We start from the raw sequence: 19,711 nt of genomic DNA, 5'->3' as shown, positions 1-19,711 counted from the left end.
AAAAACGGCTAGCTGTGCTGCATATACCCTCCATTGCTACCCTGAATGTACCTCGGCTGGACACATACTGGAAACAGTAACAATGAGCATGGGATTCCTTGTGATGGTTTACATTCACTCCAAAGTTTTCTAAATTGTTAAGTATTTGCCTGCTTCATTGGCCAATTTCATCCAGTATAGTTAGGATTTTAATGTGCATTCCTTTCCTGTTATATCTTATTCATACTCAGATCTGGCCATTTTTATTCTTTGCATAGTTCTCTGAAATATAATACGTACAATGAAAAATATTCTGTAAAGTGAAGTAGTTATTGTAAAGGTTAGTAAAATATAATACATATATATTTTTACTGTGGCTGACATGTTATATTGATCTAGGAGGAAATCTATCTATTACAGAGACAGATGGGGGAGCTCTGGGACTCAGTCTAACATGGTTGCAGCTACTGCTGCTGCTGCTACTGCACACTGACAATAGCTGCAGTCTGGAAAGGAGAGTTTACATGCCTGAAATAAATTGTTGTGATTAGAACCTTTAGGAGAGAAAGTCATAAGCTACAGTTTTATTGACTACTTGCCAAACAGCACAGACCCATGCTCTGTAAGCTTGTTTTGCTCTTGTAAGTCAAGCACCAACTGGGTTTTTATTTTCTAAGGTTATGGACTTACAACATAATACATTATTATTTGCTCCAAATTATTACACAGATTGTATACTGGGAAAAAACAATACTCTTTTAGTTTTAAATGTAGTTGACCTTAGGAAAAAATATTTTTAATGCTTCCATATATTTTTTTCTATAATTTAAATGATTAAAAAGACAAGGATTCATTTTTTATTTTTATAGATGCTTTCAGAATCAAAGAGAAAAAGATGTAAATAAACCAGATACAAAGAGAAGATAAAGGAAAGAAGAATACTAACATTGAGAGAGAACCTTTGCTAGTAACTAGCCATTTTGTCACGGTTATATGTGAGTGGAGTCATTTCTTTTTATTTTATAGAGTGTGAATCAGCGGCTGCTATATTCATGTGAGAATGCCGTTGCAATCAACTAAATAGAATTTAGAATGATTGTTGTGAAAGACAAAATGAGGACCTTTTTCCCCTCCGAAGCAAGATCTATTTAATACATTGCCACTAAAGGCATCATTTATTGTGATGTCCTTTTAAAAATTAGTATGTTCAGGTATGGTTTGTCTATTTATCATTTGTCTGTTCTGGTCTAATGCATTTAAATATTTAGTTTTGTAGCTAAAACTGAGCCCATCAAATTGTCTATTATGTTTTACCCACTCTAATGATAGTGTTGTGGCTTGTTTATTGCCACTTAGTTTTTAAAATCAGCATCTTCCCTTGGAGATAATATGCAAAAAGTAAAAGAAGTTTTTTTCTAAAGTGCAGTGATTTGAATTGGAATAAAAGAAGTGGGGTCATTTAACTGAATTTTCCATAAACAATATATTTTCAGAATTTCCAAGGCTTGATGCAATATGAAGCTTCTGCCTCATGCCCACTTACTTTAGCATATTGATTTATATTATTGGATGTAAAAAAGCCATATGCCTTTTGAAATGAACATTGCAAATGTGCTTTTTTATTTGATTTCCCACTGGGTTGATTCATATTGTAGGAAGCTTGTTATTTTGATGCAAACCACTGGTACTAATGAAAAGTAGGCATCATAATACATATATACCTTTTCTTGGCTATTATAGTTTTTGATTGATATCTACATAATAAATGTACAGCAAAACCTACATAAGAGACCATGTTTATTAATAATATTGCTTAGTATGCATGGAACACTTTAAAGTCTGTGTGGCACTTTGGACATGCAACTAATTGTGCCATCTCTCCTCACTCTAAGTCCTCAATTCCCTTGATTTCAATGTGAATACTTGTTTTGTAAGGTATTCATCAAGAATAAGGGTGCCACAGTTAGGCACATAATTATTAGGCCATCTCAAACTCAGGAGACCATCTCAAACTCTTCCCAAAGTACTGTGTATTAGAGCTGGTCAGAGAAACTTTGATGGAACCATACATCCCACATTTCAACATTTTGGGGATGAAATGTTGATTTTTTTTTTTTAATTTTGAAAAGACTTTTTGCTTTGCATTACATTACAATGGAAAACACAATATAAAGCAGTCAAAATCAATAGAGAATAGTTTCAAATGATCCTAAATGACAGTTTAAAAAAACCATACACAGATAGTTTTGAAATTTTTGGTGTTTGCTCCAATTCATCCCTAAGCCAAATTTCAAAATCTTGAAATCCTTGTGAATCAGAACTTCCATCCTTGGTACAGCTCTACCATGTATAATTCCCCCTGTATTAAAAGACCATCTCTGCTAAGCAGCTGATTTTTGTCAGGTGCTCTATGCTGCTAGGTATTTTACATGTGAGTGGCTGCCATTGTGTGTAGCAGTTGGATACAACATGTTGGAGGGGCTGCCTAATTTGCAGCTGTGGGTGTGAATGGCAGCTGCTGTAGAATACAGCTAGTATGGGTACCTCTAGCTAAGTTACTAAAAATAGAAATGAGGACACTGGCTGCGTGGGCTTTAGTGTGGCGTGCACAAAACTACCTGATCTCCCGCCACTCCTGGTATGTGCAGCAGGTGTTAAAGTCCACAACACAGCATCCTCAATTCTATTTTTTAGTGAGTTAGCTAGCATACAGCTAGCTTTGGTACAACTACATAAGCTGTAAGTCATAGAATCATAGATACTAAGGTCAGAAGGGACCATTATGATCATCTAGTCCGACCTCCTGCACAACGCAGGCTACAGAATCTCACCCACCCACTCCTGCGAAAAACCTCTCACCTATGTCTGAGCTATTGAAGTCCTCAAACCGTGGTTTAAAGACTTCAAAGAGCAGAGAATCCTCCAGAAAGTGACCTGTACCCCATGCTATAGAGGAAGGTGAAAAACCTCCAGGGCCTCTTCCAATCTGCCCTGGAGGAAAATTTCTTCCCAACCCCAAATATGGTGATCAGCTGGACCCTGAGCATATGGGCAAGATTCACCAGCCAGATACCCAGGAAAGAATTCTCTGTCGTATCTCAGATCCCACCCCATCTAACATCCCATCACAGGCCATTGGACTTATTTATCATGAATATTTAAAGATCAGTTAATTACCAAAATCATGTTATCCCATCATACCGTCTCCTCCATAAATTTATCGAGTTTAATCTTAAAGCCGGATAATTCTTTTGCCCCCACTGCTTCCTTTGGAAGGCTATTCCAGAACTTCACTCCTCTGATGGTTAGAAACCTTCGTCTAATTTCAAGTCTAAACTTCCCAATGACCAATTTATATCCATTTGTTCTTGTGTCCACATTAGTACTGAGCTTAAATAATTCTTCTCCCTCTCCGGTATTTATCCCTCTGATATATTTATAGAGAGCAATCATATCTCCCCTTAACCTTCTTTTAGTTAGGCTAAACAAGCCAAGCTCCTTGAGTCTCCTTTCATAAGACAGGTTTTCCATTCCTTGGATAATCCTAGTAGCCCTTCTCTGTACCTGTTCCAGTTTGAATTCATTCTTCTTAAACATGGGAGACCAGAACTGCACACAGTATTCCAGGTGAGGTCTCACCAGTGCCTTGTATAACGGTACTAAAACCTCCTTATCTCTACTGGAAATACCTTGCCTGATGCATCCCAAGACCGCATTAGCTTTTTTCACAGCCATATCACATTGGCGGCTCATAGTCATCCTATGATCAACCAATTCTCCAAGGTCCTTCTCCTCCTTCATTAATTCTAATTGATGCGTCCCCAGCTTATAACTAAAATTCTTGTTATTAATCCCTAAATGCATAACCTTACACTTCCCACTATTAAATTTCATCCTATTACTATTAGTCCAGTTTACAAGGTCATTCAAATCTTCCTGTATGATTTCCTGGTCCTTCTCTAAATTGGCAATTCCTTCCAGCTTTGTATCATCCACAAACTTTACTAGCACACTCCCACTTTTTGTGCCGAGTTCAGTAATAAAAAGATTAAATAAGATCGGTCCCGAAACTGATCCCTGAGGAACTGCACTGGTAACCTCCCTCCAGCCTGACAGTTCACCTTTCAGTAGGACTCGCTGTAGTCTCCCTGTTAACCAATTCCTTATCCACCTTTCAATTTTCATATTGATCCCCATCTTTTCCAATTTAACTAACAAGTCCCCATGTGGCACCGTATCAAACGTCTTACTGAAATCTAGGTAAATTAGATCCATTGCGTTTCCTTTGTCTAAAAAGTCTGTTACTTTCTCAAAGAAGGAGATCAGGTTGGTTTGGCATGATCTACCTTTTGTAAAACCATGTTGTATTTTGTCCCATTTACCATTGACCCCACTGTCCTTATCTACTTTCTCCTTCAAAATTTTTTTCCAAGACCTTGCATACTACAGATGTCAAACTAACAGGCCTGGAGTTACCCGGATCACATTTTTTCCCTTTCTTAAAAATAGGAACTATGTTAGCAATTCTCCAATCATATGGTACAACCCCTGAGTTTACAGATTCATTAAAAATTCTTGCTAATGGGCTTGCAATTTCATGTGCCAATTCCTTTAATATTCTTGGATGAAGATTATCTGGGCCCCCCAATTTAGTCCCATTGAGCTGTTGGAGTTTCGCTTCTAGCTCAGATATGGTAATATCTACCTCCATATCCTCATTCCCATTTGTCATGCTACCATTATCCCTAAGATCCTCTTTAGCCTTATTAAAGACTGAGGCAAAGTATTTGTTTAGATATTGGGCCATGCCTAGATTATCCTTGACCTCCACTCCATCCTCAGTGGTTAGCGGTCCCACTTCTTCTTTCTTTGTTTTCTTCTTCTTTTTTATATGGCTATAGAACCTTTTACTATTGGTTTTAATTCCCTTTGCAAGGTCCAACTCTACTTGATTTTTAGCCTGTCTCACTTTATCCCTACATGTTCCGACCTCAAGAAGGTAGCTTTCCTTGCTGATCCCTCCCATCTTCCACTCCCTGTATGCTTTCTGCTTCTTCTTAATCACCTCTCTGAGATGCTTGCTCATCCAGCTTGGTCTACAAATCCTGCCTATGAATTTTTTCCCCTTTCTTGGGATGCAGGCTTCCGATAGCTTCTGCAGCTTTGATATAAAGTAATCCCAGGCCTCCTCTGCCTTTAAATCCATAAGTTCTTCAGTCCAATCCACTTCCCTAACTAATTTCCTTAAGTTTTGAAAGTCAGCCCTTTTGAAATCAAAAAAGCCTAGTTGCAGATTTATTTTTGTTAATCCTTCCGTTCAGTTTGAACTGAATAAGCTCATGATCACTTGAACCAAGATAGTCCCCTACAACCATTTCTTCTATGAGGTCCTCACTACTCACCAAAACCAAATCTAAAATGGCATCCCCTCTAGTTGGTTCAGCAACTACTTGATGAAGGAATCCATCAGCTATCTCATCTAGGAAAATCTGAGGCCTATTATTATTACTAGCACTCGTCCTCCAGTCTATATCTGGGAAGTTAAAGTCTCCCATGATCACACAGTTTCCATTAGTATTTACTTCATTAAAAACATTGAAGAGGGCTCTATCCATATTCAAATTAGATCCAGGCGGTCTATAGCACACCCCAAGCACTATCCCAGGGGAGGCTCTAATAGTTTTCTTCCCCAATGTAATTTTTGCCCAGATGGACTCTGTCTTATCCATTCCATCGCTTCTTATTTCTTTACATTCTACCTCATCATTGATATACAATGCTACTCCACCACCTTTACCTTTGTTTCGGTCTTTCCTAAACAGCACATACCCTTCAATACCTGTAGTCCAGTCATGACTACTATTCCACCATGTTTCTGTTATCCCTATAATATCTGGTTTCAATTCCTGCACCGGTAGCTCTATTTCCTTCATTTTGTTACCTAGGCTCCTCGCATTGGTGTACAAACACCTTAATTTTTGCTGTTTGGCCTCGCTCACATTCTGTACCCTATTAGGCATGGTCATTCTACAGCCAGTATAACCTATTATACTGGTATCCACACTGCCCTTCCTCCTTATATACATTCTCCTACCCACGGCTGTATCCTTTCTTACTTCGTTTTCTTCCTTCTCAATGCTAAAATCTGGCGTGGAGATTACCTGGACATCTCCCAAACATCTCCCCCAGATTCCTAGTTTAAAGCTCTCTTAATCAGTTGTGCCAGTCTCCATCCTAGAAGTTTATTTCCTTCCCGACTCAGATGAAGTCCATCCAGAGAGAACTGTCCTCTGTCCATGAATGCCTCCCAGTGGCCATACATCCCAAAGCCCTCCTTATATCACCACTGCCTAAGCCATCTGTTGATAATCATAATCTTGTCACACCTTAGTTGCCCTTCTCTAGGAAAAGACAGAATCCCACTAAAGATCACCTGAGCCTCGATTTCCTTAAGCATCTTCCCCAGTTTAGCATAGTCTCCCTTAATACTTTCCAGCAAGAATCTAGCCTTATCATTTGTTCCCACATGAAGGATAATTAGGGGATTCTTTCCTGCTCCCTTTAGAATCATAGAATATCAGGGTTGGAAGGGACCTCAGGAGGTCATCTAGTCCAACCCCCTGCTCAAAGCAGGACCAATCCCCAACTAAATCACCTCAGCCAGGCTTTGTCAAGCCTGACCTTAAAAACTTCTAAGGAAAGAGATTCTACCACCTCCCTAGGTAACCCATTCCAGTGTTTCACCACCCTCCTAGTGAAAAAGATTTTCCTAATATCCAACCTAAACCTCCTCCACTGCAACTTGAGACCATTACTCCTTGTTCTGTCATCTGCTACCACTGAGAACAGTCTAGATCCATCCTCTTTGGAACCCCCTTTCAGGTAGTTGAAAGCAGCTATCAAATCCCCCCTCATTCTTCTCTTCCGCAGACTAAACAATCCCGGTTCCCTCAGCCTCTCCTCATAAGTCATGTGTTCCAGTCCCCTAATCATTTTTGTTGTCCTCCGCTGGACGTTTTCCCAATTTTTCCACATCCTTCTTGTAGTGTGGGGCCCAAAACTGGACACATTACTCCAGATGAGCCTCACCAATGTCGAATAGAGGGGAACGTCCCTCAAGTCCCTGGAAATGCCTCTACTTATACATCCCAAAATGCCATTGGCCTTCTTGGCAACAACGGCACACTGTTGACTCATATCCAGCTTCTCGTCCACTGTAACCTCTAGGTCCTTTCCTGCAGAACTGCTGCCTAGCCATCCGATCCCTAGTCTGTAGTGGTGCATGGTATTCTTCCGTCCACTCTGCACTTGTCCTTGTTGAACCTCATCAGATTTCTTTTGGCCCAATCCTCCAATTTGTCTAGGTCCCTCTGTATCCTATCCCTACCCTCCAGCGTATCTACCTCTCCTCCCAGTTTAGTGTCATCTGCAAACTTGCTGAGGGTGCAATCCGCACCATCCTCCAGATCATTTATGAAGATATTGAACAAAACTGGCCCGAGGACCGATCCTTGGGGCACTACACTTGATACCAGCTGCCAACTAGACATGGAGCCATTGATCACTACCCGTTGAGCCTGACAATCTAGCCAACTTTCTATCCACCTTATAGTCCATTCATCTAGCCCATACTTCTTTAACTTGCTGGCAAGAATACTGTGGGAGACCATGTCAAAAGCTTTGCTAAAGTCAAGGAACAACACGTCCACTGCTTTCCCCTCATCCATAGAGCCAGTTATCTCATCATAGAAGGCAATTAGTCAGACATGACTTGCCCTTGGTGAATCCATGCTGACTGCTCCTGATCACTTTCCTCTCCTCTAAGTACTTCAGAATTCATTCCTTGAGGACCTGCTCCATGATTTTTCCGGGGACTGAGGTGAGGCTGACTGGCCTGTAGTTCCCAGGATCCTCCTTCTTACCTTTTTTAAAGATGGGCACTACATTAGTCTTTTTCCAGTCATCTGGGTCTTCCCCCAATTGCCTTGAGTTTTCAAAGATAATGGCCATTGGCTCTGCAATCACATCTGCCAACTCCTTTAGCACTCTCGGATGTAGTGCATCTGGCCCCATGGACATGTGCTCATCCAGCTTTTCTAAATAGGATCCTTTTCAACCTCCGGTCTACATCCCGTATTTTAGCACCTGGAAGACAGCCCACCCTTCTATTCTGTGGATCAGCTCTGGTTACAGGCCTGTCTATTCTTCTCAGTAAAGAATCCCCGTTCACATAGACCTGCCTTTTCCTGGTGACGGTGCTATTCTCCAGTCTATCCCCTGTTCCCTCTGGCTGCAAGTTCTTTCCATTCCTATTCTCTCTTGTACTCCTCTTCAACCCATCTTGTATCCTCCTAGGGCTCACATTTGGTGTAGTCTCCATTGACTCTTCCCCTTTTCCTGTAGGACTAGCTGCTCTTCTCTTCTTCCTTGCACTTCCACCTTCAGTGACTATCTGCTGAGCCCCTTCTTCATTTTCCAACTCTGTAAACCTGTTCTTGATCTCTATTTCTCCTTCACTAGCCCATCTTTTCCTCTGCCTGGTTCTTTTAGTCACATGCTTCCACTGACCACTTTCCTAACCCAGTCTCCCCTCAGAATTCACCAGTCCTGCTTCCATCTGCAAGTCTGAGCTTTTCCCTTCAGATACCTCATGTCTTTGCTCCATCATCCGCTCGAAACCCTTTCTAAACTCAACCAGACAGTCCACCTACATCTCCAAACCTCGGATCTTTTCCTCCATCAGCTCTATCAGACAGCATTTCATGCAGACAAAACTCTTACCAGGTACCCCCTCCAGGATCATGTACATATCACAGCTTCCACATCCAGTCATCTTCATTGCGTCTTCCACTACATGGGTCACTCCCACTGCTGTCTCTGTCATAGCCTTGCCACCTAAACCCTGTTAATCTGGGAAACACAAACCACACCAATACGCCAGTACCCACAGCAAAAACAAACCCCAAACAAGCACCACAATACAAACTCCCACTGAAACTCCCCTGTTTACAGCTCTGTTTGCTGGCTCCTATGCTGCTGCAGCTGTCTATGCCACTGCCTGACTGGCTGGCTACCTGTTTAGGACCCCTAGTCAGAGAAGCCCCTACCCCCCACCCAATCAGGGCTCAGTTTCTCTGCCAGCACAAAGCCCCTACAAGCCTCTACACATACAAATAATACAAATACAAAACCAAATACAAATACCTTCTCCTCCAACAGAATTCCCACTGAAACTCCCCTGTTTACAGCTCTGTTTGCTGGCTCCTGTGCCGCTGCAGCTGTCTGTTAGCTGAAATAAAGATGTACCCATAGAAGAGACACACATACACATTGGTCTGTCTCATAGAGACTGCTCGTATTCCCTTGTTGTTTTTCTAACTCTACATAAAACTAGTTCAGATTGCAAGTATGAGTTTGTTCTTTGTATATGGCAGATATGACACTCTGTGCCTTGAGTGGTCACTCCTGACAGGCTGTACTGTGTTCTCTCTATCGGCCAGGTCATGCGCAGGCACAATAAGCAGTAGATAAGTGTGTTATTCTGAAGCAAACATACGTCATTAAGGCAACCATTTACTCCAAATATAATGCACTGGTAAACTGGAGAATAGCCCAGGGGTAGCTCTTATAGATGGAAAGGCCAGCCACAGCTTGCCAAGAGTGAGGGGCAAAGTACATAGTGTGAATAAGGACAATGCAATCAAAGCTTTATCTAAATCATACAGTCACACACAAACACATTTAAGGATATAAGAGGCATCACTTCTTTTCCTTTCATCTACCTTTTCCTAAAGATAAAAAAGGAAGGGCCATGGGACATGGAAAACCCTCATTCCACAGTTATCAATGCACCTCTACAGGAAGCAAAGACTGGCAATGGGGAGGAAGGGAAGTATAGCATGAGGCATGCATCTTTGTCCTCCTGGAACATGCCAATGTGCAGTGACCTCAGTCACTAGCTGTTTCTCAGAGATATAGTGGAGGGCCAGAGAGCAAGACAGAGCTATATGCCATCCCTTACTCTAGGCTGAACTCGGTGGCTCAGTCTAGCCTTTCTTAGTCCACATACTTCACATTTAAGGCAGAAATATATATTTTTAGCTCAGCCATGCCTACTCACCCTGATTTTCATTTGTAACCTAGCTCCTTTTAACTACACTGAGAGCAAGGTCAGGTCCCCAGTGAAGATCTGTTTTAAAGGAGCACAGCTCTGAGCAGGTCCTATATTTGTCTATCACTTTTTAAAACTACTCCCTGAATTTACAGCTTGGTGGTGGTGGATGAGGCTGGGGGTAGTGGGTTACTCCCTAACATAAATTTAGAGTAGGATGTTTGCCACATGTGACTAGATTAGATTTCTAACTAAAACACTCTAGTTCAGCAAATTGTGTAAATATACATGCAGACAAAATTGTACATAAGATAAACAGGGTGTGGGAGAAGCAGTGTATGATATCTATGGAAATCATGGGCCAGATTAAATGTTGCTTGGCTGTCGATAAACCCTGTACATTGAGTTATAAGATGCAGAGTATGGCCCTGATGGTATGGAAACTGGGGGTTGCATGTCCTTAGGGTTACCAGAAGTGGCGATATCAAGATTCTTGAAATATGAGCTTGCAGAATTCAGTTTGCTAGGAGGACCATTAGCTTCTCCGGACTGTGCTGGGTTCTGACAGGTGATACGACAAGAATGCTGATCCTTTGCTGCCATTTCACAGTTCCAGAGCTGGACAGAGTGCTCTATAACATCAAGCAGAGCCATAACTTGGCATTTTGGCGCCTGGGGCAAGCAAACATATTTGCACCCCCTATCAGAGGCAAGACGGGGGAGGGCACGTGGGGTCATGGGCCCCCCCCCCCAGATTTTTTGGTTGCACCCCCCCACAACCCTGCTGGGTGGCCTGCTGATGTGAGTCAGAGGGTGGGGTGGCACTCCCACCCCAAGCCGCACAGGTGGAGTTTGACTCCTGCAGTTGGGGGCATGGGGCTTAATAAAATTGTTTGTGGATAGAGAATATGAAAGTCAGATGCACAAGTGTGTGTATGTGAAGTGGCTGCACATTCACACAGCAGAAATAATGTGGTATGATTTATCTGATCATTCGTTATTAAATAACACATCTTGATTTTGGAATATTGGGCAATCCAGAATGCAAACATTAGGACAAGATATCTGTTGAATAAATTTGAGGAAATTATGATCTACCTGTCTATATCCCACAACCAGAAAAATAAATTATTGCTGAATATGTTATTCACTCAACTCTATTTAAAATCAAAGGTCAGAAGTGGAATAGACATATCAAGTTATTGTGTTTCTCCACTTCCAAATCAGGAATAGATCTTGTTCCAGTGCATTCATGTGTACTTTATCTAATCCAATTTCATTAGGGTGGGGCTCTTATAATTGCCTTTTGGACACTATTCAGCAGTATAATAGGCCACTCCATGCACCCCAAATTTTCCTTTACTCAGTTTCACCCCATAACTCTTAGTTGTAGTCCACTAGCATTACACTCAACCAGTCAATCTCAGATTTGATCCACTGATCTTTTCCTGGTGGTTTGCGGCACCACATACTAGGGAGATTGAGCATTATTGCGGGGGCTGGGGGGAAGGCTTGGAGGGATTTATCTTGTATGAAGTTGTCCATTTAATGAAAGAGCTGGAAAACAATTGCTGTAAATAACAACTTGTGAGGGTCAAATCTCAGATTGCTCAATTCAGATATTAATCCAAACCTCTTTGCTCTTCAGAATCATACTAGAAATTTCATAACAACAATGAAATTTGTGGTGCTTCCTGCCTGGTCAGAAATATTCCAAGAACAGTCTTTCTCCCACTGCTATTTTGTCATTTCTTGTTCTGGTTGCAGCCACAGCCTGGAACTCAGATGAAAACAAAAAATGGAAACTAGAGGGAAATAAACAGAAAATGTTAAGCTATCATTTTCAAATAACAAAACATTTCTATAGCAGTAGAACTGGGCAAATATATATATTTTTGGTTTGGTAGCCAAAACCAAAATAAAAAATAATAATAATAATTTTGAGTCCAATGAAAGGAAACATTTTACTTCAGTTTGGGGTATTTGTTCTTTTTGTTGTTGTTGATTAATCTAGTTAAATTTCTGAACAAAACATAATTTTAGAAATAAAAAACCAAAACATTTCATTTAGAAAATGTAAAAACAAAATATTTCCACTTTTTCCAACCAAAACTATTTGTTCACGGATTCAGGTTGAATTTGGTAGTTTCTGCTGACCTGAAGCTGCATTTTTTCTAGCAAATAAACTATTCACCAAAAATCTTTCACTCAGATTGATATAGCAGATTACAGAGCTCAGACTGATGACAAACAGGAATGCAAGAGGTAAAAATAATCAGCTGGATATAGGTGAATAATGTTAGGCCATAATCTTACAACCTTTAGGATAGTTCTGCATGGTAAAAAAACCAACCCAAGGCTAATTTACATAGACAAATTATAGCGTTTATGCTTCAGATGGTAATCACATTATCTCCAATCCTCTACTCACAACGCAATCAGATTGAATTTACTGAACATTAGACAACATATCTACCTTTTACAGACGTAAGTACAAGCAAATGTCAAGAAATACCAGAGTTTTTTCCTGACATTTTCGGGGTTCTGAGATAGATAAACATAGAAAACAAGACCAGGGAGAAATCTGGCCATATCCTGTAGGCACCATGATATCCCTTGTATAGTCATCTATTGGTTTTATTTAGTAAAGACAATAGTTCTAGAGTCTAGAGAAAAATTGACAATCTGTAGTTTAATGCATGATGGGTGAGCCTCAAATTTTCAGAGATTCAGTTCAGTTTGGAAAAGTACCCCAAAATGTTCAGAGGGAGGACTCCGCAACTCATTCTGCTGCCAGATGCTGCTCTCAAGGCACTTAGGAGCTGTGAACAATTGCAAAGGACAAGTGGAGAATTTCCCAGCATAGGCCACCACAAGTACACATATGCCAAGTTATGGTGTGGGAATGGTGGAGCCAGGAGGAATAGGGGCTGTAACACATACTGATGTGTCCATTCTAACGTATGCCACAAGCCATAGGCAGTAGTGGGGAGGCTTATATAATTCAGAGCAGCCCCAATGGGCTGCAGAAGTAATACTGGGGGCAGGGAACCAGTGAAACAACACCCTTAAGGGGGCACTTGTACTCAGGGTGAGGGTGGCCCACTATTAATATCTCCTTTCCCTAATCATACAGGCAATGACTGGGGAAGGAGGGTGTTCTCGTCATATGGGCACAATGATCATTATATTTCCCTGATGGTCACATGTCGGAAGTTGAGCAGAGAATTCAGAGCAGGAACAGAGAATGTCAGGGAAACTGCATGGATGTGTTTGGGTAAAACTATTGCCTCCTCCCGACCTTAAATGTTGGCCAGAATTTGTGAGGTCCTTGTTAATATGCTGGTGCCACTGATGGAAGAAGGCCTGACCTTTAGGGAGAATATGTCCTAGTGACTTCCATTTGCAGCCCCAGGTAGGGGCACACATTCGGATAGAGGCTCCCTTGCACTACTAATACAACCAGGGCGCCACTCACCTTGCCACAGCCAGAGGGCACCGAGAAGATGATGGAGGGGATTTCATGGGACTCCAGCAGGGACCACAGCAGCGTCTGTTCACCCAGAACCTGATTCTGCCCCATGTGGTCCCCCAAGGTATCTGGCCACGCCTTATCAGCCGGGGGCTTCCCCTCCAGCTTCTGAGTGATTGTCTTCGCACTCAGGGTAAGCACACAGCTCATGGGACTGGCACCTGGCCTGGAGTAGCCTGGGGCTGGGCTTTCCTTCACTCCTGATCCTGGACTGCAGTAGCTGCTCCCCTGTGAGCCCCTGGTTGGTGTCCTGCCTAGAGTTTACTGTGGGACACTGGCCGCCCGGCCCTTGTGGGAAAGTTTCACCTGCCTTTGGATGACCTCTCCCCCCTCCCCAGATCCCCTAGGAGTTCACTTGGGTGCTCTCTAAGTGGCACTTGGGGATGCAGGGGAGCGGGAGTGCCCAGCTCAGGGAGGGAGCCCCTGGAGACCCAGCTGTCCTCTCCTTCTCCTCCCCTCCCCTCCCACCATGCACTGAGGTGACTCAGCTGTGGTGGGCAGATCCCATGCACATCACTTCTGAAAGGGGAAGTGACTCTGCCAGGCTCTGGAGCACTAGGACCGGTATACAATTTGTGGGGGCTGTCCTGACCGCCCCTCGCTGTGCCCCATGTGGCTTTGTGCTCTGGGCGGCTGCCCCTCTCACCCCACCCTGGTTACGGCCCTGACATCACCTCTGCCACCACTGCTGGCTTTGACAACATCCTTTTAGATTTCCCAAAACATCTTGGGTCACCAGCCTGATCTTGGCTGGTTCAATTCTTCATAAGGGTCACCAATAAAGGAAGACTGCTGGAAATCTGGTATATGTCAAAAGTTATCGGCCTTCCAAAACCTGGTAAAGACCCAAACCAGGCATCAAGCTAACATCCACTATCACTGCTTTCTGTGTATTTCAAGGGTCTAGAACACCTAATTTTACAGCAAACAACACCAGTGGTGGAGAACATCTTGAATGTTGAACACAAGGTTGAAGCAGATGCAATCAAGTACTTGCTCTAACCACATTAATCAAAAACAGTTTTCAAAGAAACCTGAAAACAGGCGCTATTTTCCTTTACCTCACTGCAGTGTATGATACGGTGTGACACATGGGTCTATGGGTCTACCCATCATGGGTTACTGACGCCATAGAACTGCTACTCCAAGACAGATGGTTCAGGGTGCATGTGGATGAGAAAACAAGTGTTTGGAAAAAAACAGATGAACGGGGTTATCCCAGTGGTCTGTCCTAGCCCAACTTTGTTCAATCTATACATCAGTGACCTGCCACCAACCCAGTCACAGAAATTCATCTATGCAGATGACATCTGCTGTGGGCTACAGGCTCCAACTTTCTCTGAGCTGGCAAAGATCCTGAGTAACGATGCTGCAAAGCTGGCCGATTTACTGCAAGACATGGTGCCTTCAGTCTAGCACCAGTAAGACAGTCTCCAGCACCTTCCACCTCCACCATGCTAATGCTAAAAGGGAACTAACCATCATAATGAACGACCAGAGTCTGAAATATGAAGCATACTCAGTTTACTTAAGTGTGACCCTCAACTGAAAACTGACAAACAAAAGCCACCTGCGCATTAACTTATCCTTACAGTTATGCTAATTGAAGGGTTTATTCATATCCATCAACCTCACTGAGGTTATTTTTAAAACTCAGACCATGATAATGGTTCACCCAACTCATAGCAGTACTTATACACCATAATCAAGTCACTCTCAGTCTCCTTTTTGATAACCTAAACATACTGAGCTTTTAAATTATCTCATTATAAGGCATTTTCTCCAGGCCTCAAATCATTGCTGTAATTTTCTCCTGCACCGTAATTGTTCAATGTCCCTTTTAAAATGTTGACACCAGAACTGGAAGGAATATTCCAGCATTTGTCACTAATGCCATATACAGCCATAAAGTCACCTCCATATTCTTACTCATTACTCCCTCCTTTGTATATCCAATGATCACATTAGCCCTTTTCCCCCAAAGTATCATACTGGGAGCTCATGTTGAGTTACTTTTTTGCATTATGACTCCCTCCCACCATCAACACATTCTTTTCAGAGTCATTGCTTTCCAGTATCAGCTCCCCATTCTGTAGGTGTGGCTTGCATTCCTGTTGTACAATATATTGAACAGAAAATTTTCTCCCAGCACAATCAGAAAATAGGCTTATAGTATAGAGATAAAAGACAGATTTTCCTTATTCAGTATCAGTAGTCATTGAGAAAAGAGGTAAGCAGAGCTAATATTCCCTCCATCCCTCCTTTCTACTCCAGAAACATTAAGTCCTGGTGATCTGCCACACCGCACGTTGCTCACTCTATGTGGGGCACCATCCATAATGAGAGCAGAAGTCTTCCAGGAGTGGTCTCTCAGAAGCACCAGCTCTCCTGGAAGGCCCTCTGCCATATCCAGAGAAGGACATCATCATAGCCTCTGGAAAAAACAGCTGCTGCATTTTATTCCCATCTCTAATGCCATTCTCACTTGCACCCTTCCCAATTAATCTTCACAGGACTAGAACTCTAAGGGATCAAAACCATTCCATAGGTCCTGCTGGGAAGGTTACAACCTTCTTCTCATCCAGCACAAGATGCATCTCTAATATTAAATCATTATAGTAAATATCTGAGGGACAGATACAAAGCTCATTTAAGTCAATGGGAGCCTCTCTGTTGATTTCAACACACATTTGATCAGGCTGTAACAAAGAACCAAGGTTTGCTCATTTTACTCAGGGTAAAGACATTAAGAATCAGGGACTACAATGACTAAAGTGAGCAAAATTTGGCCCTGACAAAATACCATAGCATAGTACTGTAGTCAAACAATTTATTAATAGCTGGCTGTTTTTGGTGATGAACTATTTCAGTAGAGACAATTTCTTTGAAAAATATCTTTTATTGTATCTTATGAGTGAAATTAATTTTGTTTTAGTTTATACAATGTTGTTTTAATTAATGTTAATTAAAATGTGATACTGGCAAAGTCTTTAATATTTCTCTAGTGATCCAGTTCAGCTGCTCTCTGAGGGCATAGAGAGAAATCAGATTTTTTAAATTGCTGTTTAATGTGTTTTTCATGTACAATGGAACGCTCTTATACTGAAGTACTTTTGTAGAACAATCTCATTAGCAAGTGGTCTGATCCTGCAAAGTCCTGTGTGCAATCCCAATCCAAAGGGCCATGTTTTATGGACTAAGCACGAGGCATGATGGTGCTTGCAGAACTGGACTTTAGAACTGTAATGCACTGAAACAATATGAGACTTTTATTGTAATTCACTATATCTGCACAAGTGGGTCTGTTAGAATGTGTGCACAGGATAACAAAGATTCTACTGAGATCCTGTAAAAGGCTAGCAAATAAATTACATTTTAAATGCACAAAAAGGCAATATTTTGGAGCCAAACTCTGTTTGAGTTGCATTGCCACTGCAAGCTACTCAGATGCCAACAGCTGTAAGGTACTATTCTGGCAGATTTAATGGACTTGAGAATCATAAGAACATTAGAATGGTGGTACTGGATCAGTCCAATGGTCCATCTAGCCCAGTAGTCCTGTCTTCTGACAGTAGCCGGTACCAGATGCTTCAGAGGGAGTGAACAGAACAAGGCACTTTATCAAGTGATCGAGTGCTACACATCCATGAAACCTATTTATGCCGTAACTCACATGTGAAAAATGTATGCTTTCTCAGCAGCGTTTCTCAAACTGGGGTCCCCCACCCAAAATGGGGTTGCTAGACTATTTTATGGGGGTTGCAGTATTGCCACGCTCACATCTGTACTGCCTTCAGTGATGGGTGGCCACACAGAATCATAGAATATCAGGGTTGGAAGGGACCCCAGAAGGTCATCTAGTCCAACCCCCTGCTCAAAGCAGGACCAATTCCCAGTTAAATCATCCCAGCCAGGGCTTTGTCAAGCCTGACCTTAAAAACCTCTAAGGAAGGAGATTCTACCACCTCCCTAGGTAACGCATTCCAGTGTTTCACCACCCTCTTAGTGAAAAAGTTTTTCCTAATATCCAATCTAAACCTCCCCCACTGCAACACAGCAGTGGCTGCTGGCTGGGTGCCCAGATCTGAAGGCTGTGCTGCCACCAGCAGCAGTGCAGAAGGAAGGGTGGCAATTTGGATGCCCACATCCGAAGGCAGCACCGCTGCCAGCAGCAGCATAGAAGTAAGAGTGCCATGGGATGGTATTACCATGCTTACTTCTGTTCTGCTGGTGGTAGCTGGACTGCCTTCAGAACTGGGCGCCTGGCCAGCAGCCACTGCTCTCCACCCTGCCTTCAGAGCTGGGTGGCTGGAGACTAGATTTCATGGTCCATGATGTGATTTTCACTGCCATGAATTTGGTAGATCCCCTACCCATGACTGTTTTCTTTGCTTAAGTGCCTTTGGTGAGGGCTTGTCAAAGGCTTTCTGAAAGCCCAAGTACACTGTACGCACTGAACCACTTTTGCCCTCATGTTTGTTGACACCCTCATAAAATTCTAATAGATTAACAAGACACAATTTCCCTTCACAAAAGCAATGTGGACTCTTCCCCCTACACATGATGTTCATCTATGAGTATGATAATTGTGTTCTTTACAACACTTTCAACCAATTTCCCTGATACTGAAGTTCAGCTTACCAGCTTGTAATTGCCTCTGAAACCTTTGAAAAAAAAATAGGCATCACATTAGCTACCCTCCTGTCATCTGGCACAGAAGCCAATTTAAATGATTGGTTATATACCACAGTTTGTTTTTCCTGCAATTTCATATATGCATTCCTTCAGAACTCTTGAATGATCATCTGATCATGGTGACTTATTACTATATCAATTTGTTTGAAAACCTCCTCTATTGACACCTCAATTTGGGACAGTTCCTCATATCTGTCACCTAAAAAGAATGGCGCACATGTGGGAATCTTCCTCCCATCCTCTGCAGTGAAGACCAATGCAAAGAATTCATTTAGTTCTCCATAACAACCTTGTTTTCCTTGAGTACTCTTTTAGCACCTTGATCATTCAGCGGCCTCAGTGACTATTTGGCATGTTTCTTGCTTCTGCTGGACTTAAAAAAAATGCTGTTAATTTTTTTGCTAGTGACTCTTTAAATTATTTTTTGGCCTGCCAAATTATACTTTTACACTTGACTTGCCAGAGTTGATGCCCTTTTCTATTTCCTCAGTAGGATTTGACTTCCAGTTCTTAAAAGGATCAAGACCCACACGTTCCCAGAGCAAACATAATTTGGTTCCATTTCCTATATATATATAAATTGTATTATGCAAGCAAAACACCTATCATTAACTTTAATGCCTTAATATTAAATCTGGTCAGAATTTTTTCACTGTAGCATTTTTTTTCAATTAAAATTGGGGTTTTGAGCAAAAAAAAATTGTGGTAAGTTTTCATTTTGCTCAGAATTTTCCAGTGAAAACTGGGAACAAAAAAAAGGGGGTACTTTTTCACTTTTCTGTAAAAATGTTGGGTTAAAGGTTTTGGGGTTTGGGTTGGTTTTCATTAAAATGGTATTTAGTTTTCTGAAACAAAGTTTTTAGCAAAAAATGAAATTTTATTCTGTTTTTTTTAATGGAACATTTTTCATTTTTGTGTCAGTTTTTCATTCATGGGAAATTTTGTCATAAAACAAAAATGCTGAAGAATTTCTATGAAAAATTGGCATTTTTAATGCTTTATTAAATAAATACACTATGGACTGTGAGGCTGAATTACTATTAATTATTTGTATTATTATAGTACCTATGAGCCCTAGTCATGGAGCAGGACTTCATTAGGCTAGATGCCACATAAACAGAGAACAACAAAAAAAAAATAAAGTTCCTGCCCCAAAAAGTTTACAATTTAAATATAAAACAAGAGACAACAGATGGGGACAGAAGAACTGATAGATTGGGGGAGCACAAGGAAACAATGAGACAACGTTGGTCAGCATGATAGGCAGTTTTCTCAGCACCACAGCAGCCTAATCATTGTCAACTGTTCTGTAAGCATCACAGCAAAGGGAAGTTTTAAGAAGGGATTTGAAGGTGGATAATGAGATAGAAGCTCTCCATAAACATCTGCAAAGC

This window comes from Lepidochelys kempii, chromosome 4 (genome assembly GCF_965140285.1).
Source record: "Lepidochelys kempii isolate rLepKem1 chromosome 4, rLepKem1.hap1, whole genome shotgun sequence".
Classification (NCBI taxonomy): Eukaryota; Metazoa; Chordata; order Testudines; family Cheloniidae; genus Lepidochelys; species Lepidochelys kempii.
Note: the sequence above shows the minus strand (reverse complement) of the source record.